Below are 13196 nucleotides of genomic sequence, written 5' to 3' on the forward strand. Positions count from 1 at the left end.
AACACAGACATCACACGGACATCAATCGTATTTTTTGCCGATCCCCGTTTTGCAGACTGCAAAATACATACGAACGTGTGAATGCACCCTAACTCTTTCCCTGCCATAAACCCAAGATGCGCCTTGTCCACTTTGCATGTTGCAGCCTATAATCGCGCTGTGATAAATAGCTTGTATGACCTTGTATTGATTGCTTTGAAAACTACTCGAAGTGCTGATCAACGGTGAAAGGGTTAAAGAGCAGAGGCAGACTGGGAACTTAAAGTGGGCCTGGAAAAAACCGAAGTGGCGCAAAGCTTTAGATGAGTCCAAATTGGCAGAAGGCAGGGACAACACAAGTAGGCAGGACCAGAAATACCGACGTGCAGCACAAAATACCACCATAGCAATACCAAATACTACCCTATCACCATACTGAGGGCACTTGCAGCTGCTGGCCAGGTGCATGCGGTAAGTACCTGATGCTCCTAGCATTAATAATGCTGTGAGCATCAGATCGTCATGTACCTGACCAGCATTTGTGAGAAGGGTGTGGGCAGACCACTGGGCAGTATATGGCCAGTCTGTCCCAGTTAAAGTGCAACGCAATCTGAAAGCGCCAGCTTAGAGAGCAGGAGGAGCTGAGCAGATTGATATATATAATCTCAATCAATCAATTTTTTTTCCGGAAAAGATTCAGTAAAACTTGTCATTTTATATATTTGCTTTAGTAAATACCTACCATTACAGGGAGGAGGTGTTACCAGTGATTGATACAAGTATGTATAAGAGAGAGCTGTCAGTCACGGATAATTCCTCCTCCCTGTACCAATAGGTTTTCACAGGGCTGCAAAAGAGCAGAGATGTAAATGTATAAATTACAGATTTTGCTGAATCTTTTCCCACAAAATTATCTCAATCTGCTCAGCTCCTCCTGATCTATAACATGGTTTTTTCAGGTTGCATTGCATTTTGTGGTGACTGGTTCTCTTTAACGGGTCTGTGCTCAGTAACCGGAAGACGTGTTGCCAGTAGGCCATATGATGATCATTCAGACCATTGCTACGAAATGGTTTGGCAATCATTCATCTGAACACAACAAAAACATGAAGCCGCGCGGGATGCAAATGAATCCGCCCTGCGCCGTCTGCATAAGAATGCCGATTACATGCGGGGTAAATTTAAATAAATTCGGAATAGAAATGAAGCCTGTCATGGTGTACTTGCAATTATGTCGCTGTCGCGGAGCTGGGTGGAAAGCCCTCATGTGCCACTTTTTCTCTAGCGCACATTCTCGTTGGCAGTACATGTCACATCTTCCAGATGATGCAGACCAGCACACATTGATCTTGGCACACGGTGCACGCTAGTTGGCCAAAGCAGGTTGTCAGGGATTTTGCTAACAAATCAATTAGCAAGTAGTAAATGGTTCTGACTGCAACGGACGCAGTCACCGCGTCTACGATTGACATTACTGTACATTATGTGTAGAGCTTGGAGGCCAAGACCTAGGGATCCTTATATTGGTAACATGAGACACCATAGATCTTTTAGGTTCCTCGCATATCCTTTATACCGCATAAACAGCTGTTTGTATCCAGCCCCGTTATTTAAGGGGTTAAGACCTAGTGATTTTGGTGTTGGCATTGTAAGGCGCATTATCACTCATTCACTGCTAATCTTTTAACAGCCTTCAGCCTTGAAGAGGATCCCTAGACTGTTGACATGTGGTTAAAGTACATTTTATAGACCACAGAAGGGCTTAGGGGCACTATTCGCTCTGTGTAGGCTAAGAGCGGCAATGAAGGCCTATGTCTAGCCGTACGCCTCTTGTCCTCAACCCTTTCCTTGGCCCAACACTTAGTGACATCATCGATGTGTATATTATGATGACATATTACATAGAATCTATGTACAGTATAAAAAAAAAAGGGGAACTAAAGGGAATCTGTCACCAGTTTTATGCAGCCCCGTGTGAGATCAACATAAACTGGTGGCAGGAAACCTGATGAGCTGGTAAGTGAAGACTAGCTTGTACCATGCATCTCTCTCTAAGGCCTCCTGCACACGACCGTGGGGCAGCGGATTGCGGACCCATTCCCTTTAATGGGTCCGCGATCCGCCCGTTCCGCAAAAAGATAGGACATATTGTATCTTTTTGCGGAACAGAAGTACAGGCCGTAGTGGTTCCGTTCCGCATCTCCGGATTTGCGGACCCATTGAAGTGAATAAGTCTGCATCTGTGATGTGGAATGCCCACAGAACGGCACCAGTGTATTGTGGATCCGCAATACGGCAACAGGCAGCACACGTTCGTGTGCAGGAGGCCTAAAGGGCACACAGACTGGAGATTCCCTCCTGCCCTCTCCATAGACTTCTATGGGATTGTCATTTTATCTTTTAAGCAGGCATCCTGATCAAGGGAATGGCACTGGAAGTCTTAAAGGGGTTGGCTGTTGGCCTAAAACTTTTTATGTACGGGGCAGAATGGGTTTGCAAAAGCCCTAAACTGTGCTTAGGCATCAAGTTTTTGTCCCATGTTTCACACGGACACTTGTCTGTTACCATAGGGTTCCATTTAAAAAAAATGTATCTATGGACTCTGGACGGTGGAAAAGAGTAGTGCACTAGGCCTCTGTATACTTTTCCCCCAATGTATATGTTAAACGTTGGGCAAAAAGATGATGTGAACACAGCCTTACTTGCTTCACCAATCCTCTGTCACTGCCATTCCAATACTCAGCGGGTCCCAACTCATCTCAACTTCCTGGTACTTTTTCAGACATGCAGGAAATAGCCTGTCAGACAATCACTGGCCGCAGTGGTGACAGCCTCAGCAAGTGATTGGCTGTGTGGACATTTCCTGTGACTCGCGATAAGAACAGGAAGTGGAGATTGGTGGAGACCCAGTAAGCATCAGAGTGGCAGCAGGAGAGGATCGGAGAGGTGAGTAATGATTACTGCCGATCAGTTGTTTGAGAAGGCACCAGTGCTTGGAGTAGCGCCGCAGCCCTCCCCAGCTTGGACTAGGCCAAGTGATGTCATGTTCATCGGTCACATGGCCTAGGCGCAACTTAGCCCCATAGAAGTGAATGGGACTGAGCTGTACAATGTACGGCACTGTGCTTGGTGAGCTGAGAGAAGGCTGATGCGCTGGTGCCTTCTCAAACAGCTGATGGCAGTGGGGTCCCAGGTGTTGGACCCCACCGATCAAATACTATCCAGAGGATAGTTCATCGGTGTATGTTAGACTGTTAAAGAGATTCAGTTGAGCCCTTCTCTGACAAGTAGAAATGTATGAATATTGAGACGCCAACTTCACTGTATTACTGCTTAGCAGTTTTTCATCCTTAAAATAATTCATAAGTTTTGCCAAAATTTATTCGGTAATGGGTATTTTTTTGCATATTGGCAAATTGTAATCGTTGCTTATTTTTAACCTGGTTTGTCCCTTTTTCAAAAAAAAAAATATATGTATATATTGCCCCATCAGACCAGCCCTTTAATTCTGAATGCTCCTAGAGACCACCTTGTAATAGTCATAGCACCTCATAAAACCTGCTGATAATAATGCCAGCAAAAGAAGCTGGTAACCATTTTTATTTTTTTGGGTCTCGCCTTGCGACCTTGACAATGTCCTTGTAATGTTTAGTGACATTTTCTCCATGTTTTACAATGAGGAAATAAAAGAAGTATTATTGCCCATTCATTCCTGCTTTGTTTTATAATAATTTTGCTCCGTCATTATCTGTATAACATTATATTACCGTGTGTCCTGATATCGGGAGCTGGTTTTTATCTGATGGCCGTGTCCTGCTGCCATGTCTCCCTCCCTAGAGCAGCACACACTGCACGTACGCTCAAGCTTCGCTGTATGGGCGGGGAGAAACATGGTACCTCCTCGTTCCTTCTCTAACACAACGTAGTTACCGTAATCTAAATTTATGGCCACTGAGCAGTATTGACTTTATCTAGAAGGTCACAGATATGTGATGTGTATTGTATGGATCCCTTTTGTGTGATTAGGACAGGATACTTTCACTCCAGTCATGTTTCTAGACCTGCTGTCTCCAGAGCTCCACATTGCTGCCGCAGAGATCACATGTCCCTGGGCTTTCAGCTTTCATTGTCTTCTGGTTGAAAAAAAAAAAAAGACAATAGGAAGTGCTCCTCTAACCAGCAGATCTGTGAGCACACATGGTGCAGACCACAGACTGAGGAGCACACCAGAAATGGATGGACCGGTATCTGGAAACAAACAAAGCAGTTCTTATAACCTGCAGAGAAGTTACGCTGGATGGCTTGTTACCAGAAAGTGTGATGACCATCGTCTTTAGTCAAGGTCACTGTTTCCCCCATGTACTTCTAAGTAGGAGCCATGTACGCTGTCGGCATCTCTTGACTGGTAATTTGCGTCGTTTATGTGGAAAAACAAAACAAATTTGTTATAATGCTTTTGTGATAGTGACAAATATTTGTCTGCATTTCAGAAGCTTTCGCTAACTACTCGTACGTGGTCTATTTGTTTCCTATGATTGCATCTGTCTGGTGTCATACCGCCTTTCCGTCACTACCATTGGCAATATTTTCTAGACTTCAGCAAAGGGGCAGGAACATGTATAATATTTCACTTACCAGTTGAAGACTTAAAAAATTGGTTACTTCAGGATGCTCAGGTTGGCGTAATTACATTAGTAGATTGCCACCATCTAAGTTGCGCATTTTAAATGCTGTGTCAGGGATGCAGCCCCATTATCTTGCTCTCTGAGGATCTGCTAATGGCTTGGAGGAAACATGGAAGGAGGCAAATGGGGCTTTGCTCTTCTCTGCTTCTAGTTTAATATATTACACAGATTTTCACCGGCTGCACTGCGGCTGATCAGATGTCTGTGGGGACGGTTGAATGAGTGTCTCAACCAGCAACATAACCAACTAAACTGGCTTAAAAAAAAACAAATGGACTCCCAGAGACCTTGCATATAATTGCAAACAGTTGGTCGAGTTTGGACCATCATACCATACACTTTTTTTTGGACAGCCATGGGTAAAATTTTCCATCCTTTTTCAGCAGACAGAAGTCTACAGTTGGCTATCGGAAACAATAGTTTTGCCCTCAATTTTGTAAGTGGTGATTGGCCAGGCTTTTGAATGCTTTCAATGCAGGAAATGTCACCCCCTCCCTCCTTTTCCCCGTGCTCCATTTTACCCCCTTCATGGTAGTTTTAGAGGGATGACCGTTTTTTGTACTTCGGACACATTTCGTGTATGTTCAGCCTTTTTTCATGATACCCTTCGACATAGTATGAAAGTCTTTGAAAGAAACTGGTGACGACACCCCCTAATTTTCAGTGGGAAAAGATTTGTCGATGACCCCATGGCAATACATGGCATATTATGCCTAACCTATAACACCATAATACATGCATACCTTTCCATAACAAAAGACACTGACTAGAGAGTGGAGGTAAAATGGCTAAGGCCTGATTTATTAAACAATTTAACCTTTGTCATAAGCTCAGACTCCAATACCATAAATATATCAGAGTCCATCCCATCACGGGATGACTATCCTTACCTCACCCAACCTCAGGCCATGGCTCCAACTACCCTCAACAAAGTGGGCGGGAGGGGCACAAAGAATCCGGCTCCACAGGCAGGTGCAGATCAAAGGCAAGCCCAGCCTGCGGAGCTCGGACACTTATAGCCCCTAAACCGCCCACCAAACCAATCATAAGCTGTCTCCAGGGCTCCGCTAACCTTCCCCGGAACCCTGGAACATCATAGGTTATTATCCCAGCCAATTGCAGGACACTCACCGGGCAGAAATAATCCTCTGCCCAGTGACCCCTCAAGAGCAGGAAACCTTTTCCCTCCAAAACTGGGCTTCCAGAATAACCTCCTTGTCACCGGGCAGACAAACCCCAATCCCCCAGGGCCGACCCATCAGGCAATGCCAGTATGGTCATGCGTCCCCCTCCATAATGTACGGGGTCCACCCAGGATATCTCCATATGTCATAAAGAAATGCTCTGAATAGGGCTTGTTCACATCAGTGATGTGTTTTTTAAAGGGGTTATCCAAGACTATACTTTTTTTAACAGACCTCCTTCAGGGTGACTGGACCCGTGATGCGGTATGTCACTGGGTCACGTTCCGCACAGGTGACAGGTGCAGCCCATCACCAGGAGGTTGATCCCCAGAGACCGGGGACCTGCCTAGGCGCCGTGGAGCGATGCAGCCAGAATCCAGGGACCAGGTAAATATGAAACCAGCGGTGTGGCCAGCCTCTCTAAAGAAATCTGTTAAAGGTTTCATCCAAGACTAAACTTTAAAGGGATTCTGTCACCAGGTCTGACCCCTGTCAGCTAAACATATGCTGATGTTCAGGGCGTCTTCACGATTCCTAATGTGGGCTTATAAATGTCATCTGTGGGCTTATTTAGCTAAAAAACAGCTATTACTAACCTGTCAGCCAAACAAATAAGGTGCCCAAGGGGATGTTAATGGATGCAAGGTGCCGGCCGCACCCGCCGCCGTTCGTGCCCAGCGCCGCCTTTCCAGACTTCCGCGCCGCCTCCTAATCCTCTGTGCCGCCTCTCGCTCTCCCTCCCTCCCCCCTCCTTCTGTTGTAAGATCTCGCACTTGCGCACAGGGCTCTGCCTGATGCGCCCGTGCGGACTTCTCCATTTGACTTCTTACAGCGAAGTGCGCATGCGCCGGCACTTCGCTCAACCCCTGTATGCGCGAGATCTTACAGCAGGAGGAGGGAGAGCGAGAGGTGGCGGTGGGCATCTGTTTGATATTTGTTTGACTGACAGGTTAGTAATAGCTGTTTTTTAGCTAAATAAGCCCACAGATGACATTTATAAGCCCACATTAGGAATCGTGAAGACGCCCTGAACATCAGCATATGTTTTCGGCAGAGGTGGTAACATGGTGCGATGTTACCACGATATTGACTATAATGGGATCTGACTGAGATCCAGCTGCTACCCGGTAAATATGTCGGGATTCTGCCGGACAAAAAATGCTGTGGCTGGATCATCTTCTAGACCAGGCATGGCCAACCCGCGGCTCTCCAGCTGTTGTAAAACTACAACTCCCACCATGCCCTGCTGTAGGCTGATAGCTGTAGACTGTCCGGGCATGATGGGAGTTGTAGTTTTGCAACAGCTGGAGAGCCTCAGGTTGGCCATCCCTGTTCTAGACAATGGGGTTAGGAGGCACGCGGTAACATCTGGCTACGCCGGTGTTCTGCCAGATCTCTATAGCTTGCCGAAAGTCTATAGCGGAAGTGATGTGGTGCGCTGCACAAGCGCACTTCCACAATTCATCCGAATCAACGTCTTAAAGTGACAATCACCTCCAGTAAAATACAGCATCTACATTAATTTGTACCCTCGCGGGCTCGCTTCGCTCGCCACGCATCGGGCTCGGCCTCGCTGCGCTCGGCATTTAGTAAAACTAACTCTGTGCCGCCATTGATAGTAAAGAAGGAAATGGATAGTAAAGAAAGAGATGGATAGTCTTTCTTTACTATCCATTTCCTTCTTTACTATCAATGGCGGCATAGAGTTAGTTTTACTAAATGGCGAGGCCGAGCCCGATGCGTGGCGAGCGTACAAATTTAATGTAGATTAAATGGAGATGACTGTCACTTTAAGAAAGCTATACCCTTAAGTGTGCGCACGCGCGGTGCTGCAGGAATGCTTCGCTGAAGTGCGCTTGCGCAGCGCGCCACGTGACTTCCGCTATAGACTTTCGGCAAACTATAGACTTTTGGCAGAACACCGGATCCAGAGAGCTCTGACGGGCTGTTCTCTGCCGGATAAAGAAGCCTGAATGGGTTATTGTGGCATCAGTTGTGCTCAGTTTGTGTCTGCTCCGTCAGGTTTCAGTTAGGCCTCTTTCACACGACCGTTGTGTGCACCCGTGGCCGTTGTGCCGTTTTCCGTTTTTTTTCGCGGACCCATTGACTTTCAATGGGTCCGTGGAAAAAACGGAAAATGCACCGTTTTGCAGCCGCATCCGAGATCCGTGTTTCCTGGCCGTGAAAAAAATATGACCTGTCCTATTTTTTTCACGGCCAACGGTTCACGGACCCATTCAAGTCAATGAGTCCGTGAAAGAACACGGATGCACACAAGATTGGCATCCGTGTCCGTGATCCGTGGCCGTAGGTTACTTTTTATACAGACTGATCCGAAGATCCGTCTGCATAAAAGCTTTTTCATAGCTGAGTTTTCACTTTGTGAAAACTCAGAACCGACAGTATATTCTAACACAGAGGCGTCCCCATGGTGATGGGGACGCTTCTAGTTAGAATACACTACAAACTGTGTACAAGACTGCCCCCTGCTGCCTGGCAGCACCCGATCTCTTACAGGGGGCCGTGATCAGCACAATTAACCCCTTCAGGTGCGGCACCTGAAGGGGTTAATTGTACTATCATATCCCCCTGTAAGAGATCAGGGCTGCCAGGCAGCAGGGGGCAGACCCTCCCCCCCCCCCCCCCCTCCCCAGTTTGAATATCATTGGTGGCCAGTGCGGCCCCCCCCCCCCCTATTGTAATAATAGGTTGGTGGCCAGTGCGGCCCCCCCCTCCCTCTATTGTAATTATTCGTTGGTGGCACAGTGTGCGCCCCCCATCGGCCCCCCCCTCCCTCTATAGCATTAACAACATTGGTGGCCAGTGTGCGGCCTCCCATCTCCCACCTCCCCCCCCCCCCATCATTGGTGGCAGCGGAGTTCCGATCGGAGTCCCAGTTTAATCGCTGGGGCTCCGATCGGTAACCATGGCAACCAGGACGCTACTACAGTCCTGGTTGCCATGGTTACTCAGCAATAGTACAATAGTAGAAGATTCATACTTACCTGCTGGTGGCTGCTGCGATGTTAGTGTCCGGCCGGGAGCTCCACCTACTAGTAAGTGACAGGTCTGTGCGGCGCATTGCTAAATGAACTGTCACTTACCAGTAGGAGGAGCTCCCGGCCGGACACAGACATCGCAGCTCCCAGGTAAGTATGAATCTTTCACTATTGTACAATTGCTAGTAACCCGCTGCCACCAATGATCGGGGGGGGTGGGAGGCCGCACACTGGCCACCAATGTTGTTAATGCTATAGAGGGAGGGGGGGGCCGATTTATTACAATAGAGGGAGGAAGGGGGGGGCGCACACTGTGCCACCAACGAGTTATTACAATAGAGGGAGGAAGGGGGGCGGCGCACTGGCCACCAACGAATTATTACAATAGAGGGAGGAAGGGGGGGGCGCACACTGTGCCACCAACGAATTATTACAATAGAGGGAGGAAGGGGGGGGGGGGCGCACTGGCCACCAATGATATTCAAACTGGGGAGGGGGGGCGGTCTGCCCCCTGCTGCCTGGCAGCCCTGATCTCTTACAGGGGGATATGATAGTACAATTAACCCCTTCAGGTGCGGCACCTGAGGGGTTAATTGTGCTGATCACGGCCCCCTGTAAGAGATCGGATGCTGCTAGGCAGCAGGGGGCAGTCATGTACACAGTTTGTAGTATATTCTAACTAGAAGCGTCCCCATCACCATGGGAACGCCTCTGTGTTAGAATATACTGTCGGAAATGAGGTTTCACGATCTAACTCATATCCGACAGTATATTCTAACATAGAGGCGTTCCCATGGTGATGGGGACGCTTCAAGTTAAAATATACCATCGGATTGGAGAAAACTCTGATCCGATGGTATAAAAGGGACTCCAGACTTTACATTGAAAGTCAATAGGGACGGATCCGTTTGAAATGGCACCATATTGTGTCAACGTCAAACGGATCCGTCCCCATTGACTTGCATTGTAATTCAGGACGGATCCGTTTGGCTCCGCACGGCCAGGCGGACACCAAAACGACTTTTTTTTCATGTCCGTGGATCCTCCAAAAATCAAGGAAGACCCACGGACGAAAAAACGGTCACGGATCACGGAAAAACGGGACCCCGTTTTGCGGACCGTGAAAATATACTGTCGTGTGCAATAAGCCTTACTGGTAGGTGCTGTGCTTTTTTTCCTCTGTGAATATCAAGATAACTGATGAAAAGGAGCCATTTTGTTTTTTGACAAAAATGGAAATGATCATTTGTAACAGATCTGTTTTTCCCTTCTTTTTTTTTTTTTTTTATCTGTCCCTGAAACAAATGCAGAAAACATGTGCACAAAAATGTTATCTGTTAAGCTCAGGCATAAAAGCAGCTGTCCAGATACAACTGATCTACGTGAACCCAGGCTCAGACCTGACCTAGAGTATCCCGTCCCTGCATTAAAATCGGATGGATAGCAGACTAGACGAATTTCATACATCGTCGGGTGTACACATGGCTTATTATATCCAATTTTATATTGTGGCCTTCTGCTGCTTTTTTGGTAGTGGTTTAGGCCTCGGCCTGTACAGCAGCCTATTTTCCCCGCTGATTAGCTGTTATTTAATGTGGCCATGCGCCCGTACACTCAGGGTCATTAAATCACGAGTCCCCTGTTTTGTTGGTCTCTCTTGTGTCCCCTCTCTTATTCTTTTGGTGTAGCAAGATGCCCACCCTAATTAGGGCAGCGATTAAGTTCATGGCTTGTTGAGCAGATTAGCATGCTTTCAGTTTCCTTTCTCTCCTCCTTCTCTGCATTGTTTGTGTGTCTGCACCTGTATACACGGCGGTGTGAAAAGCCTCCCTTCCCACTGCGAGGCCGGCGCTGGACTTGTGGAAGTGTACACAAAGACTATTCCCTAGCCCAACCCAGCTTCCCCTTCAATCCCTCGACTTGTAATTACCACAGATGCCTCAGCCCCTCCTTTACCACGCTCACTTTTGTTTCACTCGGTGCCTTCTCGAGCAGCTCCACATGTTGATTACGTGACTAAAATTTCATTTCTGCCATTTGGCTGTAATTGGCACGGGTTTGTTTCATGGGTTGTTTGCAAGTGCGGTGAATTGTTTCATTGCAAAGTGTGTTATAGTGCAGCGCGAAGTTCTGGACATGAGTGAACCTGGATGGCGCTTCATTTACACGACGTCCGCTTGGCCTGCTGTAGGTTGTTTTTCTTAATTTTATCAGGTGTATGGTGGAGGCTTGTAAATCAATGGCCTAAAGAGTCGTCTACTTGTGATAGATTCAGAAGGTATATACGGTACTTGTTATGTGCCTGTGCAGGAGTAAGGAGTGTTCCTTGTATCTTGTAAGATGTTTAATCCCTAGTTCACGTCTTAGACAGAGATCTTTTATACACTTGACCCACAGGATGTTTTCAATAAATTTATTGCCCTTTTTTAATATACCATTTATTTACTTTTTTGTTAGGCCATGGTCATACAACGTTTTAATCATATGGGGAATTTGACCCTTAGGCCTCTTGCACACGACCGTGTGTATTTTGTGGTCCGCAAAAAATACGGGTGCATTTCGTATTTTGCGCAACGGAACAGCTGGCCCCTAATAGAACAGTACTAACCTTGTCCGTAATGCGGACAATAATAGGACATGGTCTACTTTTTTTGCGGAACAGAAATACGAAATCAGAATGCACACGGAGTACCTTCCGTTTTTTTGCGGACCCATTCAAATGAATAGTTCCGTATACGGTCCGCCAAAAAAGAAAACGGGACGTTCGTGTGCATGAGGCCTTAGATGTTCCCTTAATGCATCCATCACAGTAGTTATGCCCCCACACAGTAGAAAGCCCCCTACAGTAATGCTGCCGCCTTACTGCCCCCCTTACAGTAAGGAAGCCCTTGTAGTCTTAATAAAAAACAAAAAAAGATTTTACATGGAAAATACTACCATGTGAACATACCCGTACACTACAGGGTAGTGTAAAAATTTTTGTTGTTGTTGTTGCTATTTTAACCGCAACATCTGAATATAACCCAAGACTCCTCCTGCGTCAGATGTATACTTTGGCTGTATAGCCTGACATAATTCTTTTACCGAAGGCTCTGACGTACGTCAGTATAGGCATGCAGTGGTATACATCGCTTAGTGGGGGGGGGAAAAAACTGTCGGTAAGCTTTTTCTTAGAAAACTGTCATTAACCACACTTCTGTATACAAGCCCAGAAGAGGGCAAAAGATCTCTGCTCCCTGTCGGGTGAATGGAGCCCTGTGGATCTGTTTGATGCATACGATGGGAACTTTTCTGGTGAATACAGGAAACCGAGATCTCAGCGCAATGTGAACAGAGCCTTAGATTGCCAAAATATGTATGGCCAGAGGCTTAAATGCAGCTGCATTATAGACACCAGTATCCAATATTTTGGGTATGTTTACATGCGGTTTAATATTTGTTGTGGATTTTATTTTAATTTTTGAAGCAGAGACTGCTCGCGCTCACTAGCTGCCTTGAAAATTAACCCTTGTTTTGCTGGCAGCAGATTTTATACTACATTAGTGACGGGTGTGTGTGAATTTCTTGCTTGGTTACTCCCTGTAACATCCTGCATACCGTATTTTCACTGGAACTAATCTGTAGTTGTGTATCTGCAGCGCCCTGTGTGCATAGGGACCTTTGGCCATAAACGTACTATCGCTTCTGGTATGTTTTGTTTTAGGCTTGCAGGCACTCCAGGTACTGCAATTTTACAGTTTCCCTCAATACAATATCATAGAATGCTGCCTTTCACATCGCAACCACTGGGTGGCAACATAGAGACACACATATATTGTAAACAACTCCCGACAGAGTATCAAAATCAGGTGCGTTTTTTTTTCTTTGGTTCTCTTCTCACTCATTTTAGATAGGTCAAGCCACGAGGAAAGGTAAGGAAGGACACATCTGTGTCTGACCAATACCGCTCATATAATGAGCCATATTTGTTATGGAGCGATATGGCTGTACGGTAATGCTGGAGCTAGGAACAGCATGTCATCAATCGCATTCCTTCACTCCTAGTGTCAGCCTGGAAACGTTCTCCTCTTGTAGCTTTATTATAGCAGGGTCTGACCTTGTAAATTGATGCCTCTACATCAGTCGCCCTCTAGGTGTTTCTGGCCAGCAATGAAGGCATTCTTGTTTTTTTTTCTTTTTTAAGTAGAAACATGTGTGTGTTTCACCTCTTTCCCTTATTTGTTAAAATGCTGTGCTGACAGGGGATGCAAATGGCGCATACATGAGTATGGAGGAAAGCCGTGCTGGTGTTAGACGGGGGAGGGGCGCCCTAAGCATAAAGCTTTTATGATCCAGCCTAATCTCCTCTG

The 13196-nt window shown here is 46.6% G+C and overlaps 1 protein-coding gene across 3 annotated transcripts in view; it reads left to right on the plus strand.

Moving 5' to 3' along the window:
* The window catches only part of JARID2 (jumonji and AT-rich interaction domain containing 2), a 146224-nt gene that overhangs the window by 40341 nt on the left and 92687 nt on the right, over window positions 1-13196 (plus strand). The window contains exons 1-2 of one of the 3 annotated variants that reach the window (XM_040432616.1): window positions 11122-11125; window positions 12168-12173. The exons of the other annotated variants lie outside the window; for them this stretch is intronic. The gene's annotated coding sequence lies outside the window, so the exon portion shown is untranslated. Of the gene's footprint in view, window positions 1-11121; window positions 11126-12167; window positions 12174-13196 lie in introns of those variants that run through there. 3 annotated transcript variants of the gene reach the window in all.

The sequence above is a fragment of the Bufo bufo genome, chromosome 5 (assembly GCF_905171765.1).
Source record: "Bufo bufo chromosome 5, aBufBuf1.1, whole genome shotgun sequence".
Lineage (NCBI taxonomy): Eukaryota > Metazoa > Chordata > Amphibia > Anura > Bufonidae > Bufo > Bufo bufo.